The sequence below is a fragment of the Lissotriton helveticus genome, chromosome 6 (assembly GCF_964261635.1).
Source record: "Lissotriton helveticus chromosome 6, aLisHel1.1, whole genome shotgun sequence".
Classification (NCBI taxonomy): domain Eukaryota; kingdom Metazoa; phylum Chordata; class Amphibia; order Caudata; family Salamandridae; genus Lissotriton; species Lissotriton helveticus.
The window spans coordinates 391527956-391548529 of record NC_136067.1 but is presented as its reverse complement, the minus strand read 5'-3'; positions in this window follow the sequence as shown (position 1 = coordinate 391548529).

Below are 20574 nucleotides of genomic sequence, written 5' to 3'. Positions count from 1 at the left end.
GGCAGACCTGTGGCGGAAGTGAGTTGTGAGGGGTCCCAGGCAGCAGGCTCTTGAAGCAGCAGCAGCAAGAGATGGTCCCAGGCAGCAGGACAGGGTCCCAGGCAGCAGGATCTTGAAGCAGCAGGACAGGGTCCCAGGCAGCAGGCTCTTGAAGCAGCAGGAGATGGTCCCAGGCAGCAGGCTCTGTGAGCAGTGGAAATGTGAGGCTCACTCCCACAGATTTATAGCCCCCTGGGGTCGTTAGGAAGCTTAAAAGCTGCTACAATCTGTTGTCCGGGTCTGCCTTATTCAAAAGCACCCGATGACCGCCTCTGCGGTAGCAGAGCTCACCTTCCGCGATTTTCAAATATGCCTCATGCCACCGCGATCATCGCTGCCATTGGCTGTATGCAATGCTCCACGGCGGTGACGCACCGCAGGTGCCCGGGGTGCGCTTCCGCGATGGTGCATCATTTAAAAGCATCCAATGACCGCCTCCGCGATAGCGGAGCACACCTTCCGCGATTTTCAAATCTGCATCATGCCACCACAATCATCGATGCCATTGGCTGAATGCAATGCCCCATGGCGGTGATGCACCGCCGGGGCCAGGCGGTAGGTACCGCGACTCATGCAGCGGAGCATACCCACCGCCATATACACATGTCCATATGCCAATGGCTACCTTGGCTGAGTAGATGGTGGTGCTGGGGTCACACCGCAGGGGACCGGCGGTAGGTACCGCGACTCATGCGGCGGAGCATACCCACCGCCATATACACATGTCCATATGCCAATGGCTAACTTGGCTGGGTAGATGGTGGTGCTAGGGTCACATCGCAGGGGACCGGCGGTAGGTACCGCAACTCATGCGGCAGAGCATACCCACCGCCATATACACATGTCCATATGCCAATGGCTACCTTGGCTGGGTAGATGGTGGTGCTGGGGTCACACCGCAGGGGGCCGGCGGTAGGTACCGCGACTCATGCGGCGGAGCATACCCACCGCCATATACACATGTCCATATGCCAATGGCTACCTTGGCTGAGTAGATGGTGGTGCTGGGGTCACACCGCAGGGGACCGGCGGTAGGTACCGCGACTCATGCGGCGGAGCATACCCACCGCCATATACACATGTCCATATGCCAATGGCTACCTTGGCTGGGTAGATGGTGGTGCTAGGGTCACACCGCAGGGGACCGGCGGTAGGTACCGCGACTCATGCGGCAGAGCATACCCACCGCCATATACACATGTCCATATGCCAATGGCTACCTTGGCTGGGTAGATGGTGGTGCTGGGGTCACACCGCAGGGGGCCGGCGGTAGGTACCGCGACTCATGCGGCGGAGCATACCCACCGCCATATACACATGTCCATATGCCAATGGCTACCTTGGCTGAGTAGATGGTGGTGCTGGGGTCACACCGCAGGGGACCGACGGTAGATACCGCGACTCATGCGGCAGGCATACCCACCACCATATACACATGTCCATGTGCCAGTGGCTACCGCACTTGTGAAGGGGGTGGTGATGGGGTCACACCGCAGGGGACCGGCGGTAGGTACCGCGACTCATGCGGCGGAGCATACCCACCGCCATATACACATGTCCATATGCCAATGGCTACTGCACTTGTGAAGGGGTGGTGCTGGGGTCACACCGCAGTGGACTGACGGTAGGTACCGCGACTCATGCGGCAGAGCATACCCATCGCCATATACACATGTCCATATGCCAATGGCTACCTTGGCTGGGTAGATGGTGGTGCTAGGGTCACACCGCAGGGGACCGGCGGTAGGTACCGCGACTCATGCGGCGGAGCATACCCACCACCATATACACATGTCCATATGCCAATGGCTACCGCACTTGTGAAGGGGGTGGTGCTGGGGTCACACCGCAGGGGACCGGCGGTAGGTACCACGACTCATGCGGCGGAGCATACCCACCGCCATATACACATGTCCATATGCCAATGGCTACCTTGGCTGGGTAGATGGTGGTGCTGGGGTCACACCGCAGGGGACCGCCGGTAGGTACCGCGACTCATGCGGCGGAGCATACCCACCGTCATATACACATGTCCATATGCCAATGGCTACCTTGGCTGGGTAGATGGTGGTGCTGGGGTCACACCGCAGGGGACCGGCGGTAGATACCGCGACTCATGCGGCGGAGCATACCCACCGCCATATACACATGTCCATATGCCAATGGCTACCGCACTTGTGAAGGGGGTGGTGATGGGGTCACACCGCAGGGGACCGGCGGTAGGTACCGCGACTCATGCGGCGGAGCATACCCACCACCATATACACATGTCCATATGCCAATGGCTACTGCACTTGTGAAGGGGTGGTGCTGGGGTCACACCGCAGGGGACCGACGGTAGGTACCGCGACTCATGCGGCAGAGCATACCCATCGCCATATACACATGTCCATATGCCAATGGCTACCTTGGCTGGGTAGATGGTGGTGCTAGGGTCACACCGCAGGGGACCGGCGGTAGGTACCGCGACTCATGCGGCGGAGCATCCCCACCACCATATACACATGTCCATATGCCAATGGCTACCGCACTTGTGAAGGGGGTGGTGCTGGGGTCACACCGCAGGGGACCGGCGGTAGGTACCACGACTCATGCGGCGGAGCATACCCACCGCCATATACACATGTCCATATGCCAATGGCTACCTTGGCTGGGTAGATGGTGGTGCTGGGGTCACACCGCAGGGGACCGCCGGTAGGTACCGCGACTCATGCGGCGGAGCATACCCACCGTCATATACACATGTCCATATGCCAATGGCTACCTTGGCTGGGTAGATGGTGGTGCTGGGGTCACACCGCAGGGGACCGGCGGTAGATACCGCGACTCATGCGGCGGAGCATACCCACCGCCATATACACATGTCCATATGCCAATGGCTACCGCACTTGTGAAGGGGGTGGTGCTGGGGTCACACGGCAGGGGACCGGCGGTAGGTACTGCGACTCATGCGGCGGAGCATACCCACCACCATATACACATGTCCATATGCCAATGGCTACCGCACTTGTGAAGGGGGTGGTGCTGGGGTCACACCGCAGGGGACCGGCGGTAGGTACCACGACTCATGCGGCGGAGCATACCCACCGCCATATACACATGTCCATATGCCAATGGCTACCTTGGCTGGGTAGATGGTGGTGCTGGGGTCACACCGCAGGGGACCGCCGGTAGGTACCGCGACTCATGCGGCGGAGCATACCCACCATCATATACACATGTCCATATGCCAATGGCTACCTTGGCTGGGTAGATGGTGGTGCTGGGGTCACACCGCAGGGGACCGGCTGTAGGTGCCGCGACTCATGCGGTGGAGCATACCCACCGCCATATACACATGTCCATATGCCAATGGCTACCGCAGTTGTGAAGGGGGTGGTGCTGGGGTCACACCGCAGGGGACCGGCGGTAGGTACCGCGACTCATGCGGCGGAGCATACCTACCGCCATATACACATGTCCATATGCCAATGGCTACTGCATTTGTGAAGGGGGTGGTGCTGGGGTCACACCGCAGGGGACCGACGGTAGGTACCACGACTCATGCGGCGGAGCATACCCACCGCCATATACACATGTCCATATGCCAATGGCTACCTTGGCTGGGTAGATGGTGGTGCTGGGGTCACACTGCAGGGGACCGGCGGTTGGTACCGCGACTCATGCACCGGAGCATACCCACCGCCATATACACGTGTCCATATGCCAATGGCTACCTTGGCTGGGTAGATGGTGGTGCTGGGGTCACACCGCAGGGGAGCGGAGGTAGGTACCGCGACTCATGCGGCGGAGCATACTCACTGCCATATACACATGTCCATATGCCAATGGCTACCTTGGCTGGGTAGATGGTGGTGCTGGGGTCACACCACAGGGGACCGGCGGTAGGTACCGCGACTCATGCGGCGGAGCATACCCACCGCCATATACACATGTCCATATGCCAATGGCTACCGCACTTGTGAAGGGGATGGTGCTGGGGTCACACAGCAGGGGACCGGCGGTAGGTACTGCCATTTTCATACACATTGCTGTGTATGTCAATCAAGGACACTGTATCAGCACCCTGCAGCAACATGGTGAAGGGCACATTATTGTACACACAATGCCACACAGCCATGTCATCCACAGGTGGACGCACGTTCAGTGTGAGACACTTTGGCCTGTGGTTCAGCCATTTTAGTAGGAAATTTGATGGCTGATGATGATTGATAGACTTCAGCTGGTGTAAATGATGTTGTGACGTTTAATGTGTTGTGGGTCAGTGCAGACCTTGACCTGGATGGTGTCACTGCATTGTATGGGACCAGACTTGTGCATTCACAACTGCTCATGCACACAACCGGAAGTGTCCCTGCTACTGTGATCATTGTGTTGATTAATGTGTTCCGACTTTACATGATGCATTGAGGTGTGGCAGGTACTGCAGATGGGTATGATAGACATGGTAAGTCACAATACATTGGCGGCTCTTGCTGCACCTTCTCTGCACATGTGAATTGTTCATCGTTTATATCCGCATTCACTGTCCCAGATGTGATTGTGGCACATGTGTATTGTCACTGGAGAGGCGTGCCCTCTGTGTCTAGCTATGGGCCAGCCATGTAACCTGATGTGCCATGCATCCCTCTGGAACTCGTTGTTTTCCCATTCCATCATTGATGCTTTGTGCTATGCTCATCTCATGATGCTTGTCACTGACATATTCATTCACTCCTCAACTAGGAGGAGGCCGAATCTACTACGTCACCTGACAGTGCTGCAGGACATGGAGAATGAGGCAATAATCAGGAAATTCTGGCTGAACAGACCAACACTGAAGATCCTGTGTGATCTATTGGAGCCCCACCTGCAGCCTCGCCGTCACTATTCTACGGCATTCACACCCACCTACAAGGTGATGGCAGCACTCCACTTTTTTGCGACTGGTTCCTTCCAGGAGACCGTGGCTAACGCTGGGGAGATGTCGCAGCCCATATTCAGCATGGTGCTGAGGGATGTTCTTGCGGCCATGATGCTATATCGCAATCGCTACATACATTTCCCCAGGGGACGTGAATTGGCTGCTGTGAAGGGTGACTTCTATCCCCTTGGGCGCATCCCACATGTAGTCGGTGCCATCGATTGCACCCATGTAGGTCTGTTGCCACCGCAGGCGACGGAGCACATTTATCGGAACCGCAAACACTACCACTCCATGAATGTGCAGGTGGTGTGCCTTGCGGACATGACCATATCACATGTGTGTGCAAAGTATCCCGGTTCGGCCCATGATTCGTACATCATGAGGAACAGCATGGTGCCACGGATGATGGAGAATCTGCATCCCGAACGTGCCTGGATTGTGGGTGAGTTTCACTACTGCTATGGCGTGCTGTGTGTCACTTGCTGCACTCTGGCTGTACAACATTGCAATGTGTGTTTGTCATTCACAGGTGACTCAGCATATCCCAGTCGGCCATGGCTGTTGAGCCCACTCCGGAATCCCCGGACACCAGCAGACATCTGCTACAATGAGGCCCATGGCAGGACCCGACGGGTTATCGAGCGGACTTTCGGCCTGCTGAAGTCAAGGTTCCGGTGCCTTGACAGGACCGGAGGCACACTGGCATACTCGCCTAGGAAGGTGTGCAAGATCGTTATGGCATGCTGTATGCTGCACAACCTGGCCATCCACAAGGGGATCCCCCTGCTCCTGGACGATGGTGAGGAACCAAGGCCACAACCTGCTCAGGGACCTGAATCCAGTGATGAGGACAGTGGAGAGGAGGAAGGAGTTGACCTGTGCCAGCAGCTCATCGAACGCTACTTCACTTGAAGGTGGGTGACGAGGTACAACGTGTACATTGTCTGGTGTGGTTGCTTTTGTTGTGAATGGCTATGCGCGGATGTAACCGATAGGCACATGTTCTGTCACCTATGTGTGGTATTGGTGAAATTGATGTCCCGTACGGAGATGTTTCAAGTTTCAAGTTTATTTATTTATGATAACGGAACTCAATTGAGGTCCACATAATAATTCAAGCAAACAGTAGAAGAAAGAAAAAAACAATAAATGAATTTTGCTCCAGATACCATAGAGAAATACAAAATATCCATCCATCAATATAACGGCAGAAAACATTTAAAATACTGAAACAATTTAAAACAGAACATTTCATTTGGAGGTTTAAGCATTGCTTCAATAAAATCAGAGGCTGTGAGGATACCCATTTGCAAACACATAAATCTTAACCATTTACGTCTATATACCATAAGTGCCGGACAGACAAAAATGACATGATACATCTCCTGGAAATTGGAATTACAAAAATCGCAAATGTCGGAACGGCCGTACCATTTAGACAAAAGACAATTTAAAGGGAGTAAATTATGCCTTAGCAAAAGGTAAAATCGCCGAACTCCATGGGGGAGATTCCAGGATATGTATGGGTGAGGTTTTTTCATTTGACAAAAGCTACTGGTAGGGAACTTCCCTCTCTTCAATTTACTTGCCCCTCTATCTACTCTGTAACCCAGCTCCCAGGAAGCCGACTTTAAAACCGACTTTAGTTGGGCCGCGGTTAGTGAAAAAAGACCTAATTCATCCAATTGTAATAATGTAACTGCCTGTCGAAAATTCCTTACAATTAAAGAATAAGCCTTACAATTACCCAACAGCTCATTTTTTATAAGATGCCTCAGCGTACCCGGCATTCCCTCAGCTATGTTAAAAACCCAACGCACCACACTCGCAACTGCCTGAGCCCAGGAACTACGCAAACCGAATTCCTGTCATGAGAGGACGTAGAATTCGCAGTATTTACAGAGATGAGGTTACGTAATATTTTTCCTTCTGTGGAATCCAAAAAATTCCAACTTGTCATATCTACTGTTTCTAACCCATACATAAGGGATGCGGGGATTTTTGCTCGGAATACCTCGAGCAATATAGAGAAGTGCCTTCTACCTGTCGCCCTATAAAGAGAAACAAGGCTCTTCCCTGGAGAAAGAGCTTTCCTGCTATTGTTCTCAATATGGGCTGTGTCACTTAGACTACTCGTTACAATCTTTCCAAGGAAAGGATAAGATTTGACTACTTCTAGTCTTTCGCCCCCAACAGACCAATAAAAATTGTCATATTTAAATTTTTTCCTTCCCAGGAAACACATTATTTTGCTTTTTGAAATATTTATTTTTAGAAAATGGGCCTCAGCGTAGGTGTTCAGGGCGTGTAGACGACCATTCAAACCTTTTGGAGTAAGGTCCAAAATTAAAATGTCATCCGCATACATTAGGCACACTATTGAAGTTCCCCCTAGATTTGGAGCAATGCCATTACTGGATAGTAATAAAGCCTGGGGGAGGTCAGCTATGTATAAAGAAAACAACAGAGGGGCCAATAAGCAACCCTTTTTAAGTCCGTTAATCGTGGGAATAACCCTAGATAGTCCTCTCTCACCTCCCATTAAAACTCTGCACCAAGTATCTGTATGCAGGGCAATAATTAACCTTAGTAAACTAGAGGGCATCCCTAGATCAAATAACTTACTCCACAACAAAGATCTGTCCACCTTATCAAAAGCCGTAGAGAAGTCAATAAAACCACCGTATACACCTCCTCCACGGACTATGACATATTTTTCTGTCAAAACCTGGAGAGCGGTAAGATTGTCTAGGGTACCGTGTTGTTTCCTAAAGCCAGTCTGCTCAAGCGGTAATATTTCTGTCGAAAATACCCAGTCATTTAGAAAATTAAGTAAGCATTTAGAAAAAACCTTACCAATGGCATCAAGGAGGGCAATTTGTCGATAATTTTGTGGTAAATCTCTTGCCCCCTTTTTAAAGAGAGGAACCAATATACTCCCTTTCCAGGAATGCGGGACAATGCCTTTGGTAAAGCAAAATTTAAAAACTGGATATAACATTTTTCCCCATAGAGTACTATGAGATTTTAACACAGAAATAGGAACTTCATCTGGGCCCATTGCACCAGATGTGCGCAGACCCTTAATAGCGGAAACAATTTCCAATTCAGACGGAGGACCATAGGGTAACAAACCCTCCTGTAACTTACCGGAATCAAACATCCCATCATTACCACTATATAATTGCTGAATGAAATCAACCCAAGACTGCTCATTAATAGATATCGGTAAGGGGCTAGATCTTAGCCCGCATCCTTCTCCGATTAATGACCAGAAGGTCTTAGCCTGCCCACTTCTGGATGCCTCGCGGAGTTTAACCCATAGGGCATCCTCTTTCTCCCGTTTTAATCTGGCCTTTATCCTATTTCTCCTTCTTCTTAAAAGAGCTATCCTTTGATTGCGTTCTGGAATAAAGAAGAGGTACTGACCCCTAACCAATTTATTTATTTCTATGTTTAAATAACGGAGGCCAGGGGGGATTTTTGGAGTTATCTTCCCAGGGAGAAACTTTTTTACTTTAGATTGCAAGGTATTTAAGAAGGAAGCAAAACACAGTAGTTCACTCCCTTCCCATAGGAGTAAGTTCTCTACTGTGTGTTCCAGTATACCGACCAAACTTTTAATAATCCCTGGGTTCCAATAGCATTTCCCTTTTTTAATATTGAGGTTCAATAAGTCATCCCCGATATTCCATGCATCCCTTTGAAATGGTGTTACATTTAATTTGACGGACAAAACATTATGATCACTGGGATCAGTGATAAGTACAGACAGGTCCATCAAAGAACTAAAGAAAGAGCTATCTACTATCATATAATCAAGGATCGAGCCACCATTCCCTGATTTATGAGTACAATGAGCGGGACTATCCGAAGGAAACCTTCCATTAATTATAATACAATCTACTTCGGATAAACTCTCCAAGATTAGTTTCCCTCTTTTATTAGTTTTAATGTTCTCTGGGAATATGGCTTTCGGTATCAGGAGTGTTTCCTCCTTTAACTTATTCCTAAATAGATCCAGGGCACTATTGGATATTTTGCCATTTAAATCTCCTAATAATAGAATATGAGGGGGAGACATTGATTCCTGAAGATTCTGTATGAAAGAACAAATCGTCTTTATACCGGCGTTATGACATACGTCTGGAGGTATGTACGCATTTATTAGCACAAAAGAGTTCTGAGGGGCATCCACAGCTAGATTCGTTATAGTTATTGCCTGAAATAATTTATTTGGATCCAGATAATGGGAATAATTCCAATTAATTTTATTAGACAGCAGACAGGCTAGTCCTCCCTTCGCACGCCCTCTCGTAGAAGGGGTGGCACTACCCTCTAGTACATAAAAATCTTTTCCCACAGGGTATTTCCCCACCAACCAGGTTTCCAGCAAACAAATCACATCTGCCTCTAGAGATTGCAAGAATAACAACTTTTCTTGGCTCTGTGATAGTCCAGCAATATTCCACAACGTTATTTTTAAATCGGCGTTAAAAATGGGAATTAATTCTAGATGTAAAACCAGATTTGTTAGATAGAGTGGCGGGTAACCAACTCCACTCAAAATCGGCGTCCTTTACCATAGTTTGTTTTAAAGGCTGGGGGTTATTTATTATCACCTGTCGCTCATTTTTTAATATACGTATTTTTAATTCCTCAAGCACTACAGGGGATCAATCTGAGGGACCGGATTTTATTCCCTGAAATGATGACATTTTTTTGGGGTCTTCGGCTTCCTATTTTGACCGGAATGAAGGGATAAACATCAATCCCCCTTATTTGAAATTCCTCTGCCCGTTGTAAGACATAATTTGTTATCAATTTGGAGTAAAATTTTACCCGTGCAATCTTTCCACTCTCTGCATTTATTAGTGTTATTACATCTAGGTCTGCAGTTTGGATTAGTTTTAGCTCTCTATTTCACGAAAACAATTAACCAATACCGATCTATTTAAAATAAGATCTGGGTCAAAAAGAGGTATGAAATCCAAGAGAAGAGTGTCCACATTTTCTCTATTCTTAGGCACCGTCTTGGATTCATCTTCAGTTGCGACCACATCTGAAAAGGGGATAGCCAAAGGATTAAGAATTGATTTTAATTTTAAATCAAGAATTGGTTTTGATTTTAAATCATTCACCGTTTTGATCTGCTCATCAGAACATGGCTGACTAGAGTGAATTAAAGATTCATGTTGAGACTCTATGGGGACCAACTTCGTGATTCCCACTGGGACATGTAGCGGATTAGATTCAGAGACCTCCAGGTTAGAATTTTCCAAAGAGGGCTCTTCATCACATTCAAAGATGGTTTTCCTTTGCCTTTTTTTTATAAAATCTACGGTGTGGTTTTCTTTTTATGCCTCTTTGTTTTTTTGGTACTACTGTTACAAATTTTTTCTCCTTTATCGGAGAGACCTTGTTCGGGAGAACAGTAGGGGTTGGTGTGTCTTTATTTGTTTGAGAAATAAAAATAGGAAAGATGGAAGGTAGAATCCTAGTCGGATTATCGTCTGGAATCGACAAAGCCTCTATCTCTTGGTCAATAAATGCCACACAATTACCATTGATTGGATTCACATTCCTATTTACGGGAAATTCGGAAATAACCGCTGTGTGAGTGTTCATTTTAACCAGAGGATCAAAAACTGTGGTAAATAGGGGTACCTCAAGATTTGTTTTAGTGCTCATTTCCTCATTTACTTCCTCACTGGGATTTTTTGTTGGAATAGCTATTTTTGGAGGTGTAACCACTTCTGATCCTTTTTTATGACTCAGGAGCGCCTTTAAAATCAGGGTTACTGTATCAAATACACTATCAGACCCACTAACTAATTTTTCCAGAAGCTGTAGGATAGACGAGATAAGATGCTCTAGGGAGGACAAGGATTTAGATATTACATTATCATCACTTGAATAAGAGTTAGGGGGATCTTTATTCCGTATATGAACGAGGCTAGGAAAAGAATCCACTTGAGAGATGGAAACCTCAGAATTTTTAGAGTAAGTGCTACTAAAAAGATGTAACTTGGGGGTTACTACAATGTCTTGTGAAATAATAGGGTTCTGCTTCTGAGACTCTAAGTTTATATCTGGTAAAGTGAAATCCTCTGGCAAAAAATTTAGAGAAGGAGATGCATCGAAATGAATTTTTTGGTCTGCCTTAAGAGGAGGAGGGAAGCTATTTACTACAACCGCGGCAGAAGAAGCAGAGATGTTACCTAAATCTGCAGCACTTGCTGCGTTGGCTTGGGTTTCAAACAAATGAATAGAATCTCCCACTTGGTTCTTATAAGATAAATCTTCTGTAAGGGGCAGGGCAGCTATACCCGATAGGGTACTATCACCTTTTGTAACAACAGGGTCCCTCACCTGCTCTTTGTTCTTAATATCTTCAGCATAAAGCCCCTCCCGCACTACTTTATCCTTTCCCTTGTCCCAAAGAGAGTATAGTTGACATTTACTTTTTAATTGTAAAGCTGACACATCTCTATTCCGCAAGAGATTGGATTTAGTCTTGGAACAACCTCTACCAACTAATATTCTTTCCGATCTTAATTTTTTTGTCGTCATTATTAACAAATAAAAAAAAGAAATAGAAAGTAATACAAAAATGAATTAAGATAAAACAATATATCCCACTAGTAAATAACTATAAACAGACAAACCCAGTTAATCGAAATAAAGAGGAATAAAGGGGAATGGCCCAGCCCAGCCTCAATCGGCCTCTGTCGGTCTCAGGCGGTCCCGCCCTTTTCCCCGGCTTCTCCCGGGCTTCTCCCGCGCGCTCCCGCGCAACAGTAGCCGAGCCCACTAAAATAGGAGGGGTAACGGGCAGGAGGGCGGGAAAAGCAGGGAGAGACGGCCAGGTGGAGTGAATTGGCATCACAGGGACTCCTGGGATATAGAGTCCATGTTAGTGCTCGCAGCCCTGCAAGCGCCCTAAACACCACGAGTCCTTAGGCAGCTCTCGCCGAAAGACAGGCGCTGCGGGGCCCGCGAAGCGGGTCCGGCGAGCTACTGTGCAGTGCAGGAAGATGACAGGAGAGGACCGGTGACGATGATGACGGCAAGTCCAAAGCTATATCAGCAACAGTTCAAAGGTAAGCAGCACACAAGTCCTGAGTGCAGAAAAGCAAATAGCACTCCTTCACTCCTCTTTTTCTCCGTGGGCGGGGGGGCGGGACAAGCAGGGAGAGCCGGCCAGGTGGAGTGAATTGGCCTCACAGGGACTCCTGGGATATGGAGTCCCTGTTAGTGCTCGCAGCCCTGCAAGCGCCCTAAACACCACGAGTCCTTAGGCAGCTCTCGCCGAGAGACAGGCGCTGCGGGGCCCGCGAAGCGGGTCCGGCGAGCTACTGTGCAGTGCAGGAAGATGACAGGAGAGAACCGGTGACAATGATGACGGCAAGTCCAAAGCTATATCAGCAGCAGTTCAAAGGTAAGCAGCACACGAGTCCTGAGTGCAGAAAAGCAAATAGCACTCCTTCATTCCTCTTTTTCTCCGTGGGCGGGGGGGCGGGACAAGCAGGGAGAGCCGGCCAGGTGGAGTGAATTGGCCTCACAGGGACTCCTGGGATATGGAGTCCCTGTTAGTGCTCGCAACCCTGCAAGCGCCCTAAACACCACGAGTCCTTAGGCAGCTCTCGTCGAGAGACAGGCGCTGCGGGGCCCACGAAGCGGGTCCGGCGAGCTACTGTGCAGTGCAGGAAGATGACAGGAGAGAACCGGTGACGATGATGACGGCAAGTCCAAAGCTATATCAGCAGCAGTTCAAAGGTAAGCAGCACACGAGTTCTGAGTGCAGAAAAGCAAATAGCACTCCTTCACTCCTCTTTTTCTCCGTGGGTGGGACAAGCAGGGAGAGCCGGCCAGGTGGAGTGAATTGGCCTCACAGGGACCCCTGGGATATGGAGTCCCTGTTAGTGCTCGCAGCCCTGCAAGCGCCCTAAACACCACGAGTCCTTAGGCAGCTCTCGCCGAGAGACAGGCAGTGCGGGGCCCGCGAAGCGGGTCCGGCGAGCTACTGTGCAGTGCAGGAAGATGACAGGAGAGAACCGGTGAGGATGATGACGGCAAGTCCAAAGTTATATCAGCAGCAGTTCAAAGGTAAGCAGCACACGAGTCCTGAGTGCAGAAAAGCAAATAGCACTCCTTCACTCCTCTTTTTCTCCGTGGGCGGGGGGGCGGGACAAGCAGGGAGAGCCGGCCAGGTGGAGTGAATTGGCCTCACAGGGACTCCTGGGATATGGAGTCCCTGTTAGTGCTCGCAGCCCTGCAAGTGCCCTAAACACCACGAGTCCTTAGGCAGCTCTCGCCGAGAGACAGGCGATGCGGGGCCCGCGAAGCAGGTCCGGCAAGCTACAGTGCAGTGCAGGAAGATGACAGGAGAGAACCGGTGACGATGATGACGGCAAGTCCAAAGCTATATCAGCAGCAGTTCAAAGGTAAGCAGCACACGAGTCCTGAGTGCAGAAAAGCAAATAGCACTCCTTCACTCCTCTTTTTCTCCGTGCCGGGGGGGCGGGACAAGCAGGGAGAGCCGGCCAGGTGGAGTGAATTGGCCTCACAGGAACTCCTGGGATATGGAGTCCCTGTTAGTGCTTGCAGCCCTGCAAGCGCCCCAAACACCACGAGTCCTTAGGCAGCTCTCGCCGAGAGACAGGCGCTGCGGGGCCCGCGAAGCGGGTCCGGCGAGTTACTGTGCAGTGCAGGAAGATGACAGGAGAGAACCGGTGACGATGATGACGGCAAGTCCAAAGCTATATCAGCAGCAGTTCAAAGGTAAGCAGCACACGAGTCCTGAGTGCAGAAAAGCCGTACGGAGATGTATGCTGGACCGTATTTGTGCACATCTGCTAGACATTGTGTAGTATGCCTGTGATGTCTTGGATATTTTTTGTGCAGTGATCTGTGTGTGTTGCCACAATGAGACCAGTGACTGTTGTTCTGTTGTGTCTCCCTAGGTGCTACAGAGTGTTCCTGCCCTGCATACTGTACATCATTTTTACACATCATGGACATTATCAACAATGTAAATACTGCACTAAAGAATTCGCTACACAAAATCTGGAGTGTCAGGTATTTTATTTTGGGAGTGGACATGTGAATTGTGCGGGAATATTTACATGAAGGTGGGGAATGAGCAGTGAGTTGACAGTCATGGTCGCAGAGATGCAAGAGTAGACACCACATGGATGTGGTGACCCAGTCCAACAGAGAGGTGCCATTGCCAAGGCAATGTGGGGAAAGACAGTCCAAACAGTGAATGCAATTGGGGAGAGGGTTGTCTTCCCGGCTGGCTCCGTAACTGGCGTGTGGCAGGTGCTTTGCCTACAGAGACTCCCAGGTTCTTCTTTGGACGCCCCCTAGATGTTTTTGGCGGTGGGGGGCCTGCTGAATGGCCAGCGGCGTCAGAGGACTCGCCCCTCCCTGTTGGCACAGGGGAGGATGGTGCACTGTCATCCTGCGACACAACAGGAGGGGACGGAGGTGGTGGTTGGGACACAGGCCTGTCCCTCTGTAACACCACTTGCTGGCCCATGAGGTCCACCATCTGTCCAAGGCGGTTATCGATGGACCTCATCAGCAGGATGAGCTCCCTTAATTGTTCATCAGACCAGCCACTTTGTCCCTGGACCTCTTGATAGGCCTGCACAACTCTGGTGAAGTGGTCCAGGGATGGTGTCCACTCCTCCCGAGGTCTGGTGGTGTCCCTGGCCCTCCTACCTGCTCTGCTGCCACGGACATCTTCCCTCGCCACTGGGGGGCCATGCACTCTCTCCCTGCCCTCCACAGGTGTTGCTGTGGGATGGTCATCCCTAGGGACAGGGAGGGTGCTGCAGGTGGTACTGGTGGTACTGGTGGTGTTGGTGGCAGTGGCGGTGGTGGCGGTGGTGGTTGTGGTGGAGGCAGAGGCCGTGACAGCAGGGGTCTGCTGCGTTGTTGTTGCAGCAGAGGTGGTGGTGGTGGTGTTTGTTAAACAGTGCAATGGCTGACAGTTGCTCCTGGGTGGGGGAGACCTTCATGCAGCTGGGGTGTGGGCCAGGGGGTATGCTGTGATTTGACATACAACCCTCCCACCCCAATACAGTGCTCCAATACAAGATGGCTACCAACCTGTAAGTCTGTTGTTAAACAGTGCAATGGCTGACAGTTGCTCCTGGGTGGGGGAGGCCACCATGCAGCTGGGGTGTGGGCCAGGGGGTATGCTGTGATGTGAGATACAACCCTCCCACCCCAATACAGTGCTCCAATACAAGATGGCTACCAACCTGTAAGTCTGTTTGTTAAACAGTGCAATGGCTGACACATGCTCCTGGGTGGGGGAGGCCTCCATGCTGCTGGGGTGTGGGCCAGGGGGTATGCTGGGAGTTGTGATACAACCCTCCAACCCCCAAACAGTGCTCCAATGCAAGATAGCTACCAACCTGTGAGTCTGTTTGTTAAACAGTACAATGGCTGACACATGCTCCTGGGTGGGGGAGGCCTCCATGCAGCTGGGGTGTGGGTCAGGGGATATGGTGGTAGTAGTAGTACAGGCCTCCCTCCCCCACACACCCTCCCTGTGAAGATGGCTACCAACCTGTAAGTCAGTTTGTTAAACAGTGCAATGGCTGACAGTTGCTCCTGGGTGGGGGAGACCTCCATGCAGCTGGGGTGTGGGCCAGGGGGTATGGTGGTAGTAGTAGTGCAGGCCTCCCTCCCCCACACACCCTCCCTGTGAAGATGGCTACCAACCTGTAAGCCTGTTTGTTAAACAGTGCAATGGCTGACACATGCACCAGAGAATATGGCATGGTTTATTTTAGAAAGAATACATCCAAAAGCAGGACAGGATCAGGATAAAATACGCAAAATGAGAGAAGTATTTTGGATATTTCTTCTGGGAACAGCGATCAATGGGTTGAATGCAGACATACCTTGGGAGCAAGCAATTTTATAATAGGAATTAACTGAGTTGGGAATATTGAATAGGCTAAATGAGAAGGTCTAGGTATAATGGAAGAGAAACATGTTTACTGTAATTGATTTCAAGGAGAAATGTAGAAAAGAGATGTGTCATTGTGATAATTTGTAAATTTACTTTCGCTGAATTTTTGCCTACTGTTTGCAGATGGCAGCAATTTAGTTACCATAATTGTCACTTCGTAAGATGTATACAGTGATTATAGTGCCAATTTAAACACATTCAAAGATGGCGACTATATAGCAAGACCAAACAAGTTATATTCATTATGGACCTTTGTAATACGAATGCATGATCCAGTTGCAGATAAGATTATCATTGAAGATTCTTATTCTATAAGATATACATAGTCGATAAAGGTTATAAAAAGAATCTTAAACATACATAAAAATCGAACGTTTGATTAATGAAAAAGAGAAATATAAATAGATCAGAAATATAACCAACGTACAAAACAAATAATATATCATCGAGAATTAAATGTGAGTTAGGTGGATAATTATAATACACGCAAATATCATATATTTGCACTACTCCGTGACAAATAGGGCAATTACAAGATGGAGGCGCTGAGTTCGATTCAATCCATCATTACGCGCATAGGTGTCTACAGACTCCCATCTCGCGAGACTTAGGCAGTCAATTAGCCGGTAGCCGGTAGTGGCGCCAAAATCTAAACTTAAAAAGAATGCTGGGCCAAGCAAACTTAGCGGAGCAGCAATGCAGGAGGGAAGGATCCACGTTTGCATCGTTTATTTAGTCGACAAGGTAGGACAAAATGGGAACATACGCGTAGCGACCTTAGAGCGATAAAAATGTTAAAACCTATCAAACTCAATATAATTGATTTTTAAATACATCTTATGCTTCCCATCTAGTTTCCCGAAAGACAGTAGACGCAACCAGATATAAAGAAGTAATTAACCGAAAATCGGTCCAAGCGAGCACAGCAAAGTAACTGCGTAGAACCGAGGGCTCTCTATGGTGCATTGTTTTTTCGTCGAATAAGGTACGAAATAGTACAAATCTAAATGCAAAAAATAAGAAAGCCTCCAAAATGTAAGAATCGCTAAATTTTATTAGCTGATGCTTAAATACGTTTCACCTTACATTTAACATCTAGCATTCCATGAGTCGATAGATGAGATGAAACAGTAATCATCAGTAAATTGTGGCGTCCCGACAGCTACGCATCCAAGATTGGACCACAAGACACTTCTAAAATTAAGGTATATCATAAAATAGTTTCAATCAAAAAAGATAGTAACCAGACAGAATAAAATGGATTCCTGATATCGCTACTTGTGAAACTTTTTACAGATGACCCTTGAGAAAGATCAAGGAATATAACTTTAAAACCTGCTAAACCAGTAACGAAACGACAAATCTCCCAAGTCCTCGAATCAGGTAGAAACCCGCTTTTTAACCATACTTTGTAATGGCTTATATAGATTTACACAGATAGTAATGTAAATTATCTCCACTCTAGGATCAGTCAAAGTGAACTTAGTTCATTTGCCTTGGGACATTGCAACTCGAATTTTACCCCATAAAATATACAACTTGGCTGTAAAGACTGCCTGAGATACCGCCTATGCAATACAGGTATGGCAAAATTGATTCAAAATACCGTAGGGGAAAGTTAATGAACTTAGTAACCATCATTAAATATATATAAGATCTCCAACCTCAAGCTACGTTATCTTTGTTTCAATTATTAAAAAAGTAAAATGACCTTCCCTATCCCATATCTAAATTTGGTATATTCCTCTAGATGTCATGCCCGCATCCCTGGCCATACCACAGCTTCCATCTGCAAGCATTAGAGCGATAACAGACTATGAAGTGAAATAACTGTTGTAAATATTGTACATAGATTTTTTAATAAAAAATATAGATGAGAGAATTGTATAAATTGTATATAAATGTATATAAATGTATAGTTTTATATGTAAATATACACAGATGTAGAGAGTGTAATCTAGCCCAGTAGGTAATGATCAATGACCAGTAGGGAATGATCACAATATATAGATAATATGTGGATAAAAAGGAGAAAAAGTAAATGTTAGACGTTGTTTGTATATTTAAATTCTATAGACAAATCACTAAACTATTATCTCTCATTACTGTAGCAGGCAGTCTATGCAAAATATGAAAATACAGATTTCCTGAGGAAGGCAACTGGCCGAAACGCGTTGGATCAGTCAAAGTGAACTTAGTTCATTTGCCTTGGGACATTGCAACTCGAATTTTACCCCATAAAATATACAACTTGGCTGTAAAGACTGCCTGAGATACCGCCTATGCAATACAGCATGCAGTCTATGCAAAATATGAAAATACAGATTTCCTGAGGAAAGCAACTGGCCGAAACGCGTTGGAAGGGAATATATTCTGTGTTTACAAAAATGATATCATGAACTGCTAAATTATTTATGAGTTAATCGGTGTATATCTAATATCATGTGGTATTTCTTCTTATTTTTTAAAAAAAATTGCACTTCATTGAAAATGTGTGTTTGAAATATAAAAATGAAATGAAAATATGTTACACACTTTTTTGTATTTGGGAAAAGTAAAAAATATAAATATAATTAAAAAGAAATTTTCAATTTAAGTTAGTTGGTGGAAATCAATCTATTGAAAAACAACGTCTTGTTTACTTGAGAGTTAATGTGCACGTAACCCGGTGTGTACGGTTCAGTTTTTCAAATGGTACTTTACCTTGCCAGGGTTTATCCGTTAAGGCAGAGGCCCCAATTTTTCTAAATAAAAATGGCTGACACATGCTCCTGGGTGGGGGAGGCCTCCATGCAGCTGGGGTGTGGGCCAGGGGGTATGCTGTGATTTGAGATACAACCCTCCCACCCCGATACAGTGCTCCAATACAATATGGCTACCAACCTGTAAGTCTGTTTGTTAAACAGTGCAGTGGCTGACAGTTGCTCCTTGGTGGGGGAGGCCTCCATGCTGCTGGGGTGTGGACCAGGGGGTATGGTGGTAGTAGTAGTGCAGGCCTCCCTCCCCCACACACCCTCCCAGTGAAGATGGCTACCAACCTGAAAGTCTGTTTGTTAAACAGTGCAATTGCTGACACATGCTCCTGGGTGGGGGAAGCCTCCATGCTGCTGGGGTGTGGGCCAGGGGGAATGGTGGTGGTACAGACCTCCCTCCCCCATACAGGCCTCCTAAGCAGGGTGGCTGGCTACATGTTGGGTGTGGATGGACAGTGTAATGGTGTTTGGGTATTGCAAGGAGGTAATTCTCATTGTGGTGTTAAACATTTGTCTGTACTTACCAGCCTCCGCTCCCCCGGCTACTCCTGTGAGACTCTCAGGAAGCAGGATGGCAAGCACCTTCTCCTCCCATGGTGTGAATGTCTTCTGTGGGATGGGAGGGCCACTGCAAGTCACGGTTGCCAGCGTCCAGTTCTTGCTCCTCCTCTCCTTGACAACCCTCTTGAGATCATGCCACCGCTTCATGATCTCCTTCTTGGATATTGGGGTGACCCCTACTGCATTCACCCTTTGGACTATCCTTTCCCACATTTGTGTCCTGGTGGCTAATGGTGTCTGTTGGACCAGGCTACCAAATATTTGTGGCTCTACTCTTACAATCTCGTTGACCATGACTGTCAACTCACTCTCGGTGAATTTGGGCATTTTTTGTGATGTCATGGTGTGTGGGGGTTGAGGTGTTTGTGGGTGCAGGGGTGTGTGGGTGAAGGGGTGTGGTGATGCTGTGTGAGGTGTGTTGTGTGGTGGGGGTTTGTTTGTGATGGTGTGATGGTGGTGTTGATGGTGGTGGCGGGTGGGTGTGTGTGCTGTGCTCTTTTGCCTCTCCTGTCAGATGTGGTGTATGGCCTTCTCTTCTGGAGTGATGCAAAGGATTGTGGTCAATGCAGGGGGTGGCTTTGTACTCTGTGTGGGTGTGTCCAATTGGATTTAGGTTGTCAGGTGTGTTGTGGGAGTGGTTCTGTGGTTCTGTATATTTATTTTCGTTATTTATGTTTCTGTGTATGTGTGTTGTATATTTTGGGTGCAGGGCTACTTTGTTTATGCAGTGTTAGGCATCACTGCGGTGTTTTCACATCGACCGCCATGTTTTTCATGTTCGTCCGCAGCGGTGGCTTTGCTGCTGCTTGACTGCCATTTCTCCCATTCACTCCTGGGTGCGACCGCGACGGTCGGTGTCGGCGGTTCCGGCCGCGACACCCTCGGGGATATCGTAATTTCCCGTGCGGTGTCTCCGCTGTACCTGTGGACGGTTTTGTCTTTTCCGCTGCTTTTCCGGCCGCCGCGGTCGGAGTTTTGGCATCACCGCACGCGTCGGGCAGTTTTATTTCGCCCGCTACCGCCGCGGTCGGTTTTTTGTGGTGGTTGATCCTAATTCGACTGCCGTTTTTTCCGCGGTCATGGCGGGCGGTTGTTTTCCGCCTCCATGGTGGTCAGGGTGGTTTTCCCCCCCGCTATCCTAATGGGCCCCTCAAGTCTTGGGGGTGGATGAACAGGAAACCACAGGGAAAATGTTGCTAGCCAAGTTCCCTAACATCTTTAATGGTAAGATTAGTAAGTAAGTAGGATTCAAGCATATGATAAGAAGGTGAAAATATTAACAATTTCTAGAAAGATCTAGATAACAAGAAGCTTTCCCATAC